This window comes from Sciurus carolinensis, chromosome 12 (genome assembly GCF_902686445.1).
Source record: "Sciurus carolinensis chromosome 12, mSciCar1.2, whole genome shotgun sequence".
Classification (NCBI taxonomy): Eukaryota; Metazoa; Chordata; class Mammalia; order Rodentia; family Sciuridae; genus Sciurus; species Sciurus carolinensis.
The window spans coordinates 52,151,937-52,165,339 of record NC_062224.1 but is presented as its reverse complement, the minus strand read 5'-3'; the positions used below and the strand labels follow the sequence as shown (position 1 = coordinate 52,165,339).

General features: G+C 39.5%; 1 pseudogene; it reads right to left on the bottom strand.

The window, feature by feature from the left end:
* Nucleotides 1-8,675: 8,675 nt before the first annotated feature.
* Nucleotides 8,676-12,469, bottom strand: LOC124961878 (apoptosis-stimulating of p53 protein 2-like; annotated as a pseudogene).
* Nucleotides 12,470-13,403: the final 934 nt, after the last annotated feature.

Genomic DNA, 13,403 nt, shown 5'->3' with positions numbered 1-13,403 from the left:
CTGTCATGGCAACTGATTCAGCTCCTGGAGTAGCCCCCTGCCTTCCTGTCTTGCTCTTTCAGAGTTGCACATGCTGCATCTCTGGAAAATATAAATTCTCAGAACCTAACAATATTTCACCTTTAGAAGACCCCAGTTCTTGCTCTGGTGGAAAGCTCCAGGACCTGGCCATCCCAGCTCCCCACCCCACAGCCCTTTTGGCCACTTCGATGACTATGTATGTGCTGTTCCTCTGCCTAGGGCCTCCTCCTGGGTATGTGTGCGGCTTGTGCCCTCCTGTCACTGGGATCACTCCTGAAGTGCTCCCTTGAGGAGGGGCTATGTTACTCTATCCAGTTGCCCTAATATCTATTCCCTGAGGAGACACACAACACACACAGCACACACACACACACACACACAGACATTTATACACAATTTTGTGACTTGATTTGGCTTATATAAATACACACCTACCCACATATATACAAATAAATATACATATACTTTGTGATTTGAGATTTTATATATTTACTTACGTATAGATATATATACACATATACTAGATGTATATATACACATGTATATTTTGTGACTCGATATTGTGTTACATGTTGGTTTCTGGCTTAATGGTTCATTATCTGTACTCCCATTGAATCCAAGATGATGAGGACTGTATTTTTTTTTTCCTAAAACTCATGAACTGTTTTCAAATTCAGACATATTAAATCTTCTTAAGGCAATCAAATGAAATAAGAAAGCAGAGACATTGGGGACATTAAAACAATTAAAATGTTAACTTTTACTCCATCTCATTTCATAAAGGGGCCAGACATGTGCAATGGAATCTCTAGTACTTCCAGCTCCCAGGTGTTGGGTTACCCCAGTCTTTACATCTTTCCTGCTGAAGACCCAGAAATAATAGAGCAGAGACCCATTGTTCCTGATCCCCAGACCCCATGGAAATAGTAAAACTTGTTTTTTTATGCCACTATAAATGGCATAATGGCTACTAATGAAGCAGCATTTTCCTAGGCCAGAAAGTGGCATGTGACTGTGAAGAGCTGCCCTGACATGGAGACCTGCAGCATACGTTTCGGCTTGGTCTGCACAGGCACTAGAAGATTGTGGAGGAAATGTTCATGAAGGCTGGAGGGGCTTTAGTTCGGCTTGCTGAAAGCAGGAAGAAGAGGGAAAATTGTAATGGAAATAAATCTGAAAAGAAAGGAATACATTACAGCTGGTAGAAAGTTCAGTAACAATGACCCTTGTCATAATATTGAAAATAATAAACATAACCTATTTTAAAAAATGTTCACATACAATATGATTTAAGATGAGCTAGCATAGGGAGGAACATTCTGGAAGAATTCAGTCAAAACCCATTCCGCTTGGTGCAATACTTTGAATGCTTCTGAGCATGTTGTCTATTTGATGAGACATGCTTTCTTGCTTTCCTGCTTATATTTGCATAACCACCTTTAAGAAGAAACACACCATGATTTTAAACATGATTATTGAAATCTTCAGTTGCGTTTTGTTAGTGACTTGTGCCACTGGCTAATTTTTGCAGTACAAACATTGATAGAAAGGAAATTCTCAGAGCAGTTCATACAAGTGTCTTCTTTCCCCTTTAGGAAGCAATGCAACGTCTGTCTTCAACTGTCTCCATATTTTGAATCAGACTTTGAATTCAAGATAAATGGATACACTTATCTAAATAAATCCATGTAATAATTATATATAAGAATGTTAAAAAGGACTTAGGGTCTTGAATTTATTCTTTGGAATTATAATAAAGACTTTAGGTAAAGAGAAAGCTTTTTGTAAATTACCAATACAGTGGTAGTTGATGACTATTTAAATTTCAAGTAATTTCTGTAAGCAACTTGATTATAACTGAAGGTCAGCCTGGGAACATAACATGAGGAAAAATTGGTGAACTCATGGTGTTAGAGGCCTCTGAGCCCCTAGATGTGGTACTTGTGCTTATTATTCAAAACAGCATTTGGTGTTATGGAAAACAGGACATTTTATTTTCCTTTTAAATTTTTTAATTTTTAAAAATTTGACCTAATTGGTAATACATGATAGTAGAATGCATTTTGACCTATGAACACAAGTAGAGCATAACCTCTCATTCCTCTGGCTATATGCAGTGCTGAGTCACACCAGTAGTGTAATCATGCATGTATATACGGTGATGATGTCTATCTCATTCTACCATTCATCCCATCCCCACCACCCCTGTTCCCCTCTGCATAATCCAAAGTTTCTTCATTCTTCCCTACCAGTCCCCCACTTTGGATCAGCGTCTGATTATCAGATAAAACATTTGGTCTTTGGTTTTTTCAGATTGGCTTTTTTCACTTAGCATGATATTCTCTAGTTCCATCCATTTACCTGCAAATGCCATACTTTCATTCTTTAAAGCTGAACAATATTCCATTGTGCATACGTACCACATTTTCTTTATCCATTCATCTGTTGAAGGACATCTAGTTTGGTTTCACAATCAGTTGTGAATTGAGCTGCTATAAACATTGATGTAGCTGCATCACTATAGTATGCTGTTTTTAAGTCCTTTGTGTGTAAACTGAGGATTGGGATAGCTGGATCAAATGGATGTTCCATACCAAGTTTTCTGAGGAATCTCCATACTGCTTTGCATAGTGGATGCACCAGTCTGCAGTGCCACCAGCAATATATGAATGTACCTTTTTCTCCCTCATCCTCACCCACAATTATTATTGTTTGTATTTTTTTTTTTTTTTTTTAGTTGTTGATGGATCTTTATTTATATGTGGTGCTGGGTATTGAATCCAGTGCCTCACACATGCCAGCCAAGCGTTCTACCACTGAGCCATAACCCCAGCCCCTATTGTTTGTATTCTTGATAATTGCCATTCTGAGTGAAGTGAGATGAAATCCGAGTAGGTTTGATTTGAATTTCTTTAATTCCAAGAGATGATGAACATGTTTTCATATGTTTGTTGATTGGTTATATTTCTTCTGTGATGTGTCTGTTCAATTCCTTTGCCCATTTGATTGAGTTATTTGTTTTTCTGGTGTTAAGTTTTTGAGTTCTTCACATATGCTGGAGATTAGTACTGTATCTGAGGTGCATGTGGATAAGATTTTCTCCCATTCTGGTGGCACTGTCTTCGTGTTACTGTTTCCTTTGCTTAAAAAGAGCTTTTTAGTTTGAATCCATCCCATTTATGGATTCTTAATTTTACTTCTTATACTTTAGGAGTTTTGTTAAGGAAGTCAGTTTCTTAGATGACATGATGGAGAATTAGACCCACTTTTTCTTCGATTAGGCATAGGGTCTCTGATCTAGTGCTTAAATATTTTATGCACTTTGAGTTGACTTTTGTTCATTGAGAGAGAAAGAGGTGTAATTTCATTTTGTTACATATGGGTTTCCATTTTTCCCAGCACCATTTTTTGAACAGGCTCTCTTTTCTCCAGTGTATGTTTTTGGCATCTTTGGTCCACTATGAGGTAACTGTATATATGTGGGTTTGTCTCTGTGTCTTCTATTCTGTACCTTTCATCTGTGTGTCTGTTTTGTTGCCAGTACCATGCCATTTTTGTTACTATTGCTCTGTAGTAGAGTTTAAGGTCTTCTATTGTGATGCTTCCTGCTCTACTCTTCTTGCTAAGGATTGCCTTGGCTGTTCTGGGTGTCTTATTTTTCCAGATGAAGTTCATGATTGCTTTATCCAGTTTGATGAAAATTGTCATTGGGATTTTAATAGGAATTGCATTGAATCTGTATAGCAGTTTCAATGTATTATGGCCATTTTGACAATATGAATTCCACCTTTCCAAGACCATGGGAGACCTTTCCATTTTCTAAGGTCTTCTTCAATTTCTTTCTTTAGTGTTCTGTAGTTTTCTTAGATTTCTTTCACTTCTTTTGTTTTGATTCCCAAGTATTTATTTTTTTGAGGCTATCATGAATGGAGTAGTGGAGTAGTTTTCCTAATTTCTCTTGCAGTGGATTCATTGATTATATATGGAAGTGCATTTGATTTTGGGGTATTAATTTTGTATCCCACTACTTTGTTGAATTCTTTTGTGAGTTCTAGAAGATTTTTGTTGGAACTTTTTGGATCTTGTAAATATAGAATCATGTCATTGGCAGATAGTCATAGTTCGAGTTATTCTTTTCCTATTCGTATCCCTTTAATTTTTTTTGTCTATCTGATTGCTCTACTTAGAATTTCAAGGACTATGTTGAATAGAAGTGGTGAAAGAGGGCATCCCTGTTTTGTTCCAGTTTTTAGAGGGAATACTTTCAATTTTTCTCCATTTAGAATAATGTTGGCCCATGGGCTTAGCATAGATAGCCTTTAAAATGTTGAGGTATTTCCTACCATCCCTAGTTTTTCTAGTGTTTTGAACATGAAGATAGAGCACTAATCTCCAAAATCTGTACAGAATTTAAAAAGGTTCACACCATGAATGTAAATAACCCAATCAATAAATGGGCTAAAGAACTGAGCAGACACTTCACAGAAGAAGAAATGCAATCAATCAACAGATATATGAAAAAATGTAAAACATATCTAGTAATAAGAGAAATGCAAATCAAAACTTCCCTACAATTTCATCTCACCCCAGTTAGAATGGCTATTATCAAGACTATAAGTAACAATAGATGTTGGTGAGGATGTGGGGAAAAAGGTACACTCACACATTGCTGGTGGGGATGAAAATTAGCGCAGCCAGTCTGGGAAACAGTATGGAGATTCCTTAGAAAACTTGGAACGGAACCACCATTTGACACAGATACCCTACTCCTTGGTTTATATTTAAAGGACTTAATATCAGCATACTACAGTGATGTTTACAGTAGCTGAATTCAAATAGGTAGATTGTGGAACCAATCTAGATGCCCTTCAATAGATGAATGGATAAAGAGACTGTGGTGTGTATACACAATGGTATATTATTCAACCATAAAGAATAATAAATTTTGACTTTGCAGGTGAATGGATGGAGTTGGAGAATACCATGCTAAGTGAAATAAGCCAATCCCCAAAGAACCAAAAGATGAATGTTTTCTCTGATAAGTGGATGATGATACATAATGGGGGCAGGGTGGCAGGGAGGGTAAGAGAAGAACGGAAAAACTTTGGATTGTGTAGAGGGAAATGGGGTGGCTGGGGTGGGAGAAGGAAAGATAGTGGACTGAGAGAGACATTATTACTCTATGTACATGTATGATGGGTGGTGTGAATCTACATCGTGTACAACCATAGAAATGAGAAGTTGTACCCCATTTGTGTACAATGAATCAAAATGCACTCTGTAAAAATAGTTACTTTTTAAAAAATAATACAAAGTAATATTAAAGGGTTATGTACTTTTTTTAACTTCACATAATAAACAGGGAGAACTAAACTAATTTTTAGCTGTGGCACAACCAGTTTAAACAATATTCAATCATTGTAACATCAATCAATTTGAGGGCTATAAAAGCAGGGCTAGAACACTTCAATAAACTTTATTCTAGTTTTTTAGATTGTATTTCATAATACAACTAAGTTAGAAATCAAACTTATTTTTTCTACATAAAGAAAATGAACCATAATTCAGTCACTGCTCCTGATACTATACATTTTACAGATGTTACTTTGAAATCAATAAGGAAAATGCTGAATAATAATTTCTTTTTTTTTTTTATGCTGGCTGAAAATCAAACCAAGCGGCTTTTATGTTGGGAGAAATCCTAGTTCTTGGCTCGCAGCAGTTAATGTCTCAAGTGTATAAACTTGCAGAGAGGAGCATTCTGCTCTGACTACCTAGGAATGTAAACAACTGCCCCCAAATTGACCTAGTGTTACCAAGGGAACCTTATAGCGGCCTGGTGGTCTGATCCCCCATGGCACGTTGTGATTGGGCAAAAAGTTTATAAAATGTATGGTTTTTCCTGTAATAAACGAGTTTGCAGGTTGCTCTCCACAAGTCTGCTTTTACCCAACTCCCGGGGTCTGGGTTCTGACTCCGCAGCTCACCTGTGCGTGAGATAGCCTGGCACCACCTACGCTTTTATGCCTGCTTAGCAAGGATCCTTTGCTAAATTATACTGTATCAGATCTCAAAGTAACATATTAACATAGGGAAAAATACTTATCATCCTCATAAAAGAATGAATTTTACATTGTTTTTTCTTTTTTCTTTTTTTCTTTTTCCTTTTGGAAACAGGCATTTAATTCACAGGTGCACTCTATCACTGAGACACTTTTTGAGTCCTTTGAATTATTTTATTCAATATTTGATACATGCTCTGGCTAAGTATCATACAGCCTCAGTAAGTTTCTCAGACTGTCTTTGAACTTGCAGTCCTCCTGCCTCAGCCTCCAGGGTTGCTGAGATTACAGCACGTGCCACGGCAAGGTGCTGAATTTTAAGTTTACAGAGGGATCAAATACTGATTTCCAGTTACAATTTGAGTGAAGACAAGGAGGATTGGTTCTTACACTGCTACTTTAAAGTGTAAGTTGCTTATGCCTTTTCCAACAAGCAATTCGATGGTAAGGAAAAATGTCTGCATCCTCAGTCATTATTTCCACGAAGCCAGAATATCTTTGGTAAATAATTAGAGAGATAACACTTGTCATCATCTACACAGCTTCAAAAAACAATGTATTACAAAGAAGCCATTAGACTTTATAAACTATTTGTAGTGCATTCATCAGGAGGAAAAATATGTGATGATAGCAGGCACGGTAGATATGGTCTGAAGTGGGAAGATGTATTTTGGTGTACCAATTGAGGGGAAAAAAGTCAGGATTTTTGCACATTCACACAAATTGACTATGGTCTTATGTTATCAAAATATATATACAAAGTGTTTAAAAATTTATCATTTTCAGACATTTGAATTATAACTGAAATTTTTATTTCTTTTTTGTGATTCTGAAAGATTCCTTGTTTGATTCCCAATGTATAGGGATACTTAGTAATTTTGTATTGTTTTTCATTTAGTTTCCTGGCCTTTAGAAATTATAGTAATTCAGCATGTTGACATATTTTTGGGTCTTGGTTTTGGGCTTAGCCTCTGGTTAATTTTGATCAAAGTTCTCTGGGCATTTTTACTGCATCTCTAAGGTATAGCAGAAGAATATTATTCATGAAATCAGCCCAGGGAAGAACAGAAATATGTATCTTGCACATATCTGAGTTCCCTTTCTAAGTGTATGTGTTTTTCATGGGTGTGGCTGGATATTGGTATGTTCTGCCAATTTTTAACCTCCTCTGAAAGAAAAGGAATTTGCTTATCTGTACTTCTGTATTGTGTGGATACATTTTATCCTATATGTATGCTTTTATTATATGCCAATTTAATATAAATCTGAAGACAATAATATATTAATCATTTTATTTATGTGCATCTGTATGAAAGTAGAAGCTAACAAATATAAATGTTCATTAGTTTTTCTAAAGTTTTACTATAAAAACTTTATTATGAAAAATACACAGCTCCCATATCCTCTTTATGATTTCATTCCATCCATTTGTTCACCAGATATAACCTGATCATTTAAAATGTAGCAGACATATAGTCCTATTTCTCAGGACCCTTCCATCATTAAAACAATCATGTCACCCTTTTCAGTCTAGCAAAGTGAGAGATGTTAAAGTGAAAAAAGAAAACTCAATTGCACTTGAAGTGTTTCCTCTTTCCTTTCAAAACAAGGCATTGATGAAATTAGGAAATTGTAAAAGATAAACTGACATTTTTGTAATTCACAACATTATTAAAGACTGGTATTAAAAGTTTTCTATATCAAATTTCCTTGTGTACAGTAAATCTAAATATCAAATAAATTGAGTCACATTTCTTCATTTGTAACCCAAGTTTTCTTTACTTTAATGTTTTCTGACAATGAAAGGGAAGTTTCTTTTGATGTCTTTGATATTCAGCCCTTTTTGTACATAGTAACTTTTTTAGAGTTAGAAAGCTTGATTTTATTATAATTGTTTTTAATATTAGAAATGATCTTGACAAGTATTATGGGAAAGTCACTAATTGCCAAGGTACAAAGTACAATAAATATAGATTCATATTCACCCTAAAAACAAGATTCTAAATCTACTTTAATTGGGGAGTGTAGTTTAGCTTCAATATTTTAATGGATATATAATTCATAAAATGCTAAAACATATATAATAGTTACTGCTGAAAGATGAACAACTAGCAGATTTTGCTGACAATATGTAAGTGGAATCTTTATTCCCCACACAAGTTCAGGCCTGCTGGCTCTGGAGGATTGGGGTTGGTGCCTTGATGGCACTGTTCCTTCTGGAAAGAGGACTGGTACAGAGCAGTGCAAAAAGGTCCACTAAACTTGATAGAAAGCCAGTATCCAAAAAGTACAAGGAATGGTCCTCTTTCTTGCAGAAAACTGGATTGTCACTGTGTGTCTTCCTGAGTGTTCTGTGGAGCAACTGTGCCCAGCTCAGAATGGTTTGCTGACTTACAAGCTCCATTTCCTCAAGCTGAGTGTCCCCCAGTAGGAGTGAGTTCTTCAATCTTTCATTTTCTTCCAGAGCATATTCTGCATTGCTTTCAAATCACACTGTCATCAAAATAAGAATTGTGAAAATTTTGCCAAAAACAGTATTATTTCTTCTTGGTGATAAGATTAATTCTTCATTAACTAATATTCTTTCAAGTTTCAGGCCGAGCTCTTTTGTCTTGGTTTAGATCTTGGGTACAGCCCCAGAAAGCTGCATGGAACATGTACCTCCTCCTCATCAAGGTATGCCCACCATGACTCAATTTCATTTTGCCTTTCTGTGGATGACTGTCATACTGTCTCCTATTTTCAGGGGCAGTTCATCATCAATCTGAGGGTCATAATCCCAAAGTGCACAGGTGACTCCTGTATTCATTATGCCCATTTTCTCCTGAACCTCCATAAAGAAACTGAAAGCACTGTGCGTAGCCTTTGTCCACCTCCTCACGATCATGTGTGGCAGTCTGCATGTCACTGTAGGTCATGGTGAACACAGCTGCTCCTGCCTCCACCCAAAGCTTACACCCCTGGACGTTTTTACATGAGGCAGTACAGTGCAAAGGGGTCCACCCATCACTATCAGCAGCATTTACATTCACACCAAACTGCACCAGGAACTTAATGATTTCTGTGTGTCCTGCACACAGCAGTGTGGGGCGCTCTCATGCCGTCATCATTGGGCCAGCTTGGGTCATCAACCTTAGAAGTAATTCTCTGTATGAGGTCAAACTCTCCCACCAAAGATGAATCTAGGAGTAAAGCAGGAACTTTGAATTTCACCCTCACTCCTTGAGTTACCCTCTCTGAGCCAGTTTAAGCAAGTTTTTCCTTTTGTCAGGAGGCAGAGAGTCCTGTCCAGTGATCCTAGGTGGGCACATGCTCACACAGTATTTTCCAGGCCTTCCAGAACCCCAAGTGGGTAGGGTGGAGGTGGGGGGCATTCCTTCCGATACACTTCAAGTACATGTGGAGCATTTGGGTTTGGTTCCTCTGGGTTTTGTTCTGGAGATTCAGGAACTCATTCAGGCACATCATTGAGGACAGGAGAAGGAACTGACATGTGACCTTTCTGTGAACTGGCACTCCCCACATCCCCTGGAGACAGTGGCTCAGGAACTAAAGAGACCCCTCCTTCTCTGGCTCCATATGTGAATGTAGATTTGGAATTTCTGTGGGGATTTCTGAACCAGCAGTCACTGAGTCTGATGACTTAGATGGGTATGATGGAAGAGAGATGGTCTCCATTGCAGCTATTGTGGCTCTCATAGAAAAATTTCTGAACACTTGTTTCATTCAGACCCTCTGGCTCTGTACTAGAACCACATTTCTTCAGTGGTTTGAATGCATTAGACAGTTGCTTTCATAAGACTTCTTTCTAAGTTGGCATCATATGGTTTTGGTAAGGTTAGAGAAGAAAGACAATAATTTAGCTGGACTGAGCAGTCAAGGAATTCTTTCATTTAATGGTTCTCCTGAACTGAAGAAACAGGTTTTGTTTGTTTCTGGACTGCCATGCCTGCCCTGGCTGTTGGAGCAAATATTCTCTGGGTGCTGCTGTGGATTTGGGAAGTAGCTATGACAGGCTTGCCATATACACTTGCAAAGTGTGGGCCTCTCATATGTGTCTTAGTGCACTCTCCACAGCCTGCTGGAAAGTGTTTTCCTGGAGCCTGATACTGTGTACACATGGAATATTAGAGCTGACTGCCATGGTCTGAGGTTATTTGAAGGCCGGATGAAGGGTATCTTTGAAAGCCTGGGAGTAAAGTGTTGGGACTAATGACACGTTAACTAACTCAGGCTGACTCCTTACTCCCTGGTGAGTGAGCAAGATCAAGGCCTCAAAGGCAGTTTCAATAGTTAATGACAATGAATTGGACCACTGTCAGGGATTGGTTAACAACAGTTCCGCGAACGTGATCAGCTTGTGCTTGCCATGTAGTCCAGTGGGACTCTTGCCTGTGTGAACCCCATGCCTTGCTGACCTTTAAACTGATTGGTTCCCACCTAGCCCCCACCCTACATAAAAGCTGTGTGACTTCCTCAATAAATGAGTTCCTGCTGTGATGGGTCTCCCTGATGCATCTGATTGTCCTCTGCCCGGAGAACTGGGAGCAGGCAGTCAGTCAGCCCTACCTATCCCGGTCTGACCTTGTTGGGGAGTGTCCCCTTCCCTTTTTGCTGGTCGAGAAGAGCAAGGGGACTTAAGGCCCCAACAGTAAAGGACTGGACTGCAGCAGCAAGTAAACTTTCTTGCTTAGATCATGGAGAAGGGTTTGGTCTTGGCCAACTGAAAGTATGCTGAGAGATGGCAGCACCCTTGGCTGCTGCCCTGCTGGTTTGGGTTCACTTCCAATGGTTGTAACAGCTGTTGGCAACTGCTGAGGATTTCCATGGCTTAATGTCAGAGGTGATTGATAGGTTAGTTCACATAAGACAAATAAACCTGTTTTGGTTTTCTAGGAAGAGGAAGTGGTACTTCATCCACATAGTGATTTGTAGCCTGAGCTTCCTGCAAGACATCAGCACTGCTCCAATTTTTCGTTACTGTGCCAAAGGAGGGTGGGGCAGACACTGGCCCACACTGTGTCGAACATCAACAGTGGACATGTTTTCTTCTCCTTCTCCCTCAGGGGAACTTCCCCATCATCAGCTTGGTACAGGGCATTCCCAGTGGTTTGAGATACAGAAGGGCGTTGGCTCAGGAAAAGATCTGCATTTGCAGGGCTACACTCAGTGTCAGCTGGTCAGCTGAATGGACTTTTGAACCCTTAGTTTGTGATGTGGACCCAGATCTCCTATTGGGCAATGTTTATGTCTTTTGGCTGCTCTGAAGTCTACAAGTCCAAGTAACCATTAGGCACAGGTGGCTTCACCAGCAGTTGTGACCTTGAGAGCATCCTTGGCATGGTAGGGGACTTGATGTATGGGACTACTGCAGTCACATGGCTTAAGGCTGACACTGCTTGCTGAGGAAGATGTTCATCAGAAGAAACCAGTAGATCTCATTTTGCTGCAGTGCTGCCTTCTTCCACAGTGGGTCCTCAGCTCATTAACATGCTTTTCCATGACTGACACTTCTAAATTGCACTTATCCAACAATCCCTTTGTTGGAGCCTGGCATTCTGCTCTTGATTCAGTTTGTTTCTTAACTGCACTTTCTTGTAGAGGTTATCCAGTCCAGCCACAGGTGAATGGTTGTCATGGTGGCCATCAATCCTATCATTCTTGAGCATCTCTAGCTGCCTTGTAAGTTCCTCCACTTTTGACATTGCTAGAAAGAGCTCCCTCTGTGTTTTTGGAACTTACTGTTCATCTGTTCAATTTCCCCCAAAAGTTTCCGATTGCTTACTCTCTTCTGTTCCACATAGTCTTCAAGTGCTCTCACATTTTTTAGCTTGGCTTCTTGATTCTCAGCTATTTCTTTTAGACTCTTAAACTTCTCTTACTCAACAGCTTGTTCCTGTTGACACTGATCTTGTTTTTAAAACTTCAAGTACTATTACTTTGCAGCGAGCAGTTGTTGCTGGACCTCAATCTGTTGCTGCTGGTCAGATGCCATTTCTTGAATTTCAGCAAGAGTAGATCCATGTGGGACTGTTAACACCATACTCCTTTCTTCCATGTACAGCTGGCATTTTTACACCATTTCTCTTCAGACTTTGATCCCAAGACCTTAGATCATTCAAAATGTCCCTGCTAGGGGGCATTCATGAGGAAGGAAGAAAATAACTTCACTTCTCTGTCTTCGAAATCATTGTAGAACATCAAACATTCTTTCATTATGATCAAAGGGACATTCAGAGCCAAATCACAGTTCAGCCAAACTTGAGTCACTCTAACCAGGCTCTTTGCACAGATCTACAACATCTCTTCATATTGTCTCTGGAATAACTGGAACTTCTGTGACATGCTGTCAGAAACATCAGCATCATTTTGGATCCAAAGTGCATTGAAGCAGGTGGACAGACCATGATCCCAGCAGAGCCTAAGCTCCCTAGGTGTACAGGGCACCCAATGTGGAGCCCAGCAGAGGGCTAGGCCACCTGTGATGCAGTGGACCTGTTGCAAGTCAGGGGTGCAGGTGACTCCCGCTATGCTGGGGTGCCACAGAAGCGTGAGCCCGCCCCCAGGTCTGGGCTTTGTCTCCTCCACCTTGTGGAGGCCCAGTCTCCCTCATCAGTTCCCAGAACAACTAACCAAGCCTGTCCTGGGCCTGGAGCCAGTGTTGGCTCATCCCCCAAGCCTGCCCTGCCCAAGAACTCCAGACTGCCTTGGGGAAGGGGCTGCACACAGTAATTTTAACAAGTGAAATTGAATCAAATGCCAAGCATATCATGAGAGCTGTCACAGATCTTTTCCAAATCCTCTCCATAGACTTTGTCTTATGCATCACTGTGGTATCCTATTAAGTAACTACTACTTCATTCCCAGTTTGTGGGTGAGGAAAGGGACACATACAAAGGCTAGGCAGTGTTTAGTAAATAACAGAGCTTAAAGTAAGACTCCCAGTGAGGTTGTGCCATGATAGTCATGTTCTTTCTTTTCTAATAGGCTGCTTGAGGCTGGAGATGTACCTCAAGAGTACCGCGCTTGCATAGCATGAGTGAGGTCCTGGCTTGCAACCCCAGCACAACAGTCCCACTGCCACCACCAGTCCTTCCAATAGGTAATTGATGTTTTCAGAAGGAAGGCCTAAGAAAGACCATACTTTCTGCAAAAAAAAAATAAATACTTGGAAAGAGGAGGAAGTACGTGGTATTAAACATTTGCCATTTTATGACTTATTTTGTATCTGGAGATAATGTTCTGTATTTTCCTGAAAAGTCCTTTCATTTTCATAGGCTTGCTCTGCCTTATGCCTGTGTCTATGGAATCCAGAATGGT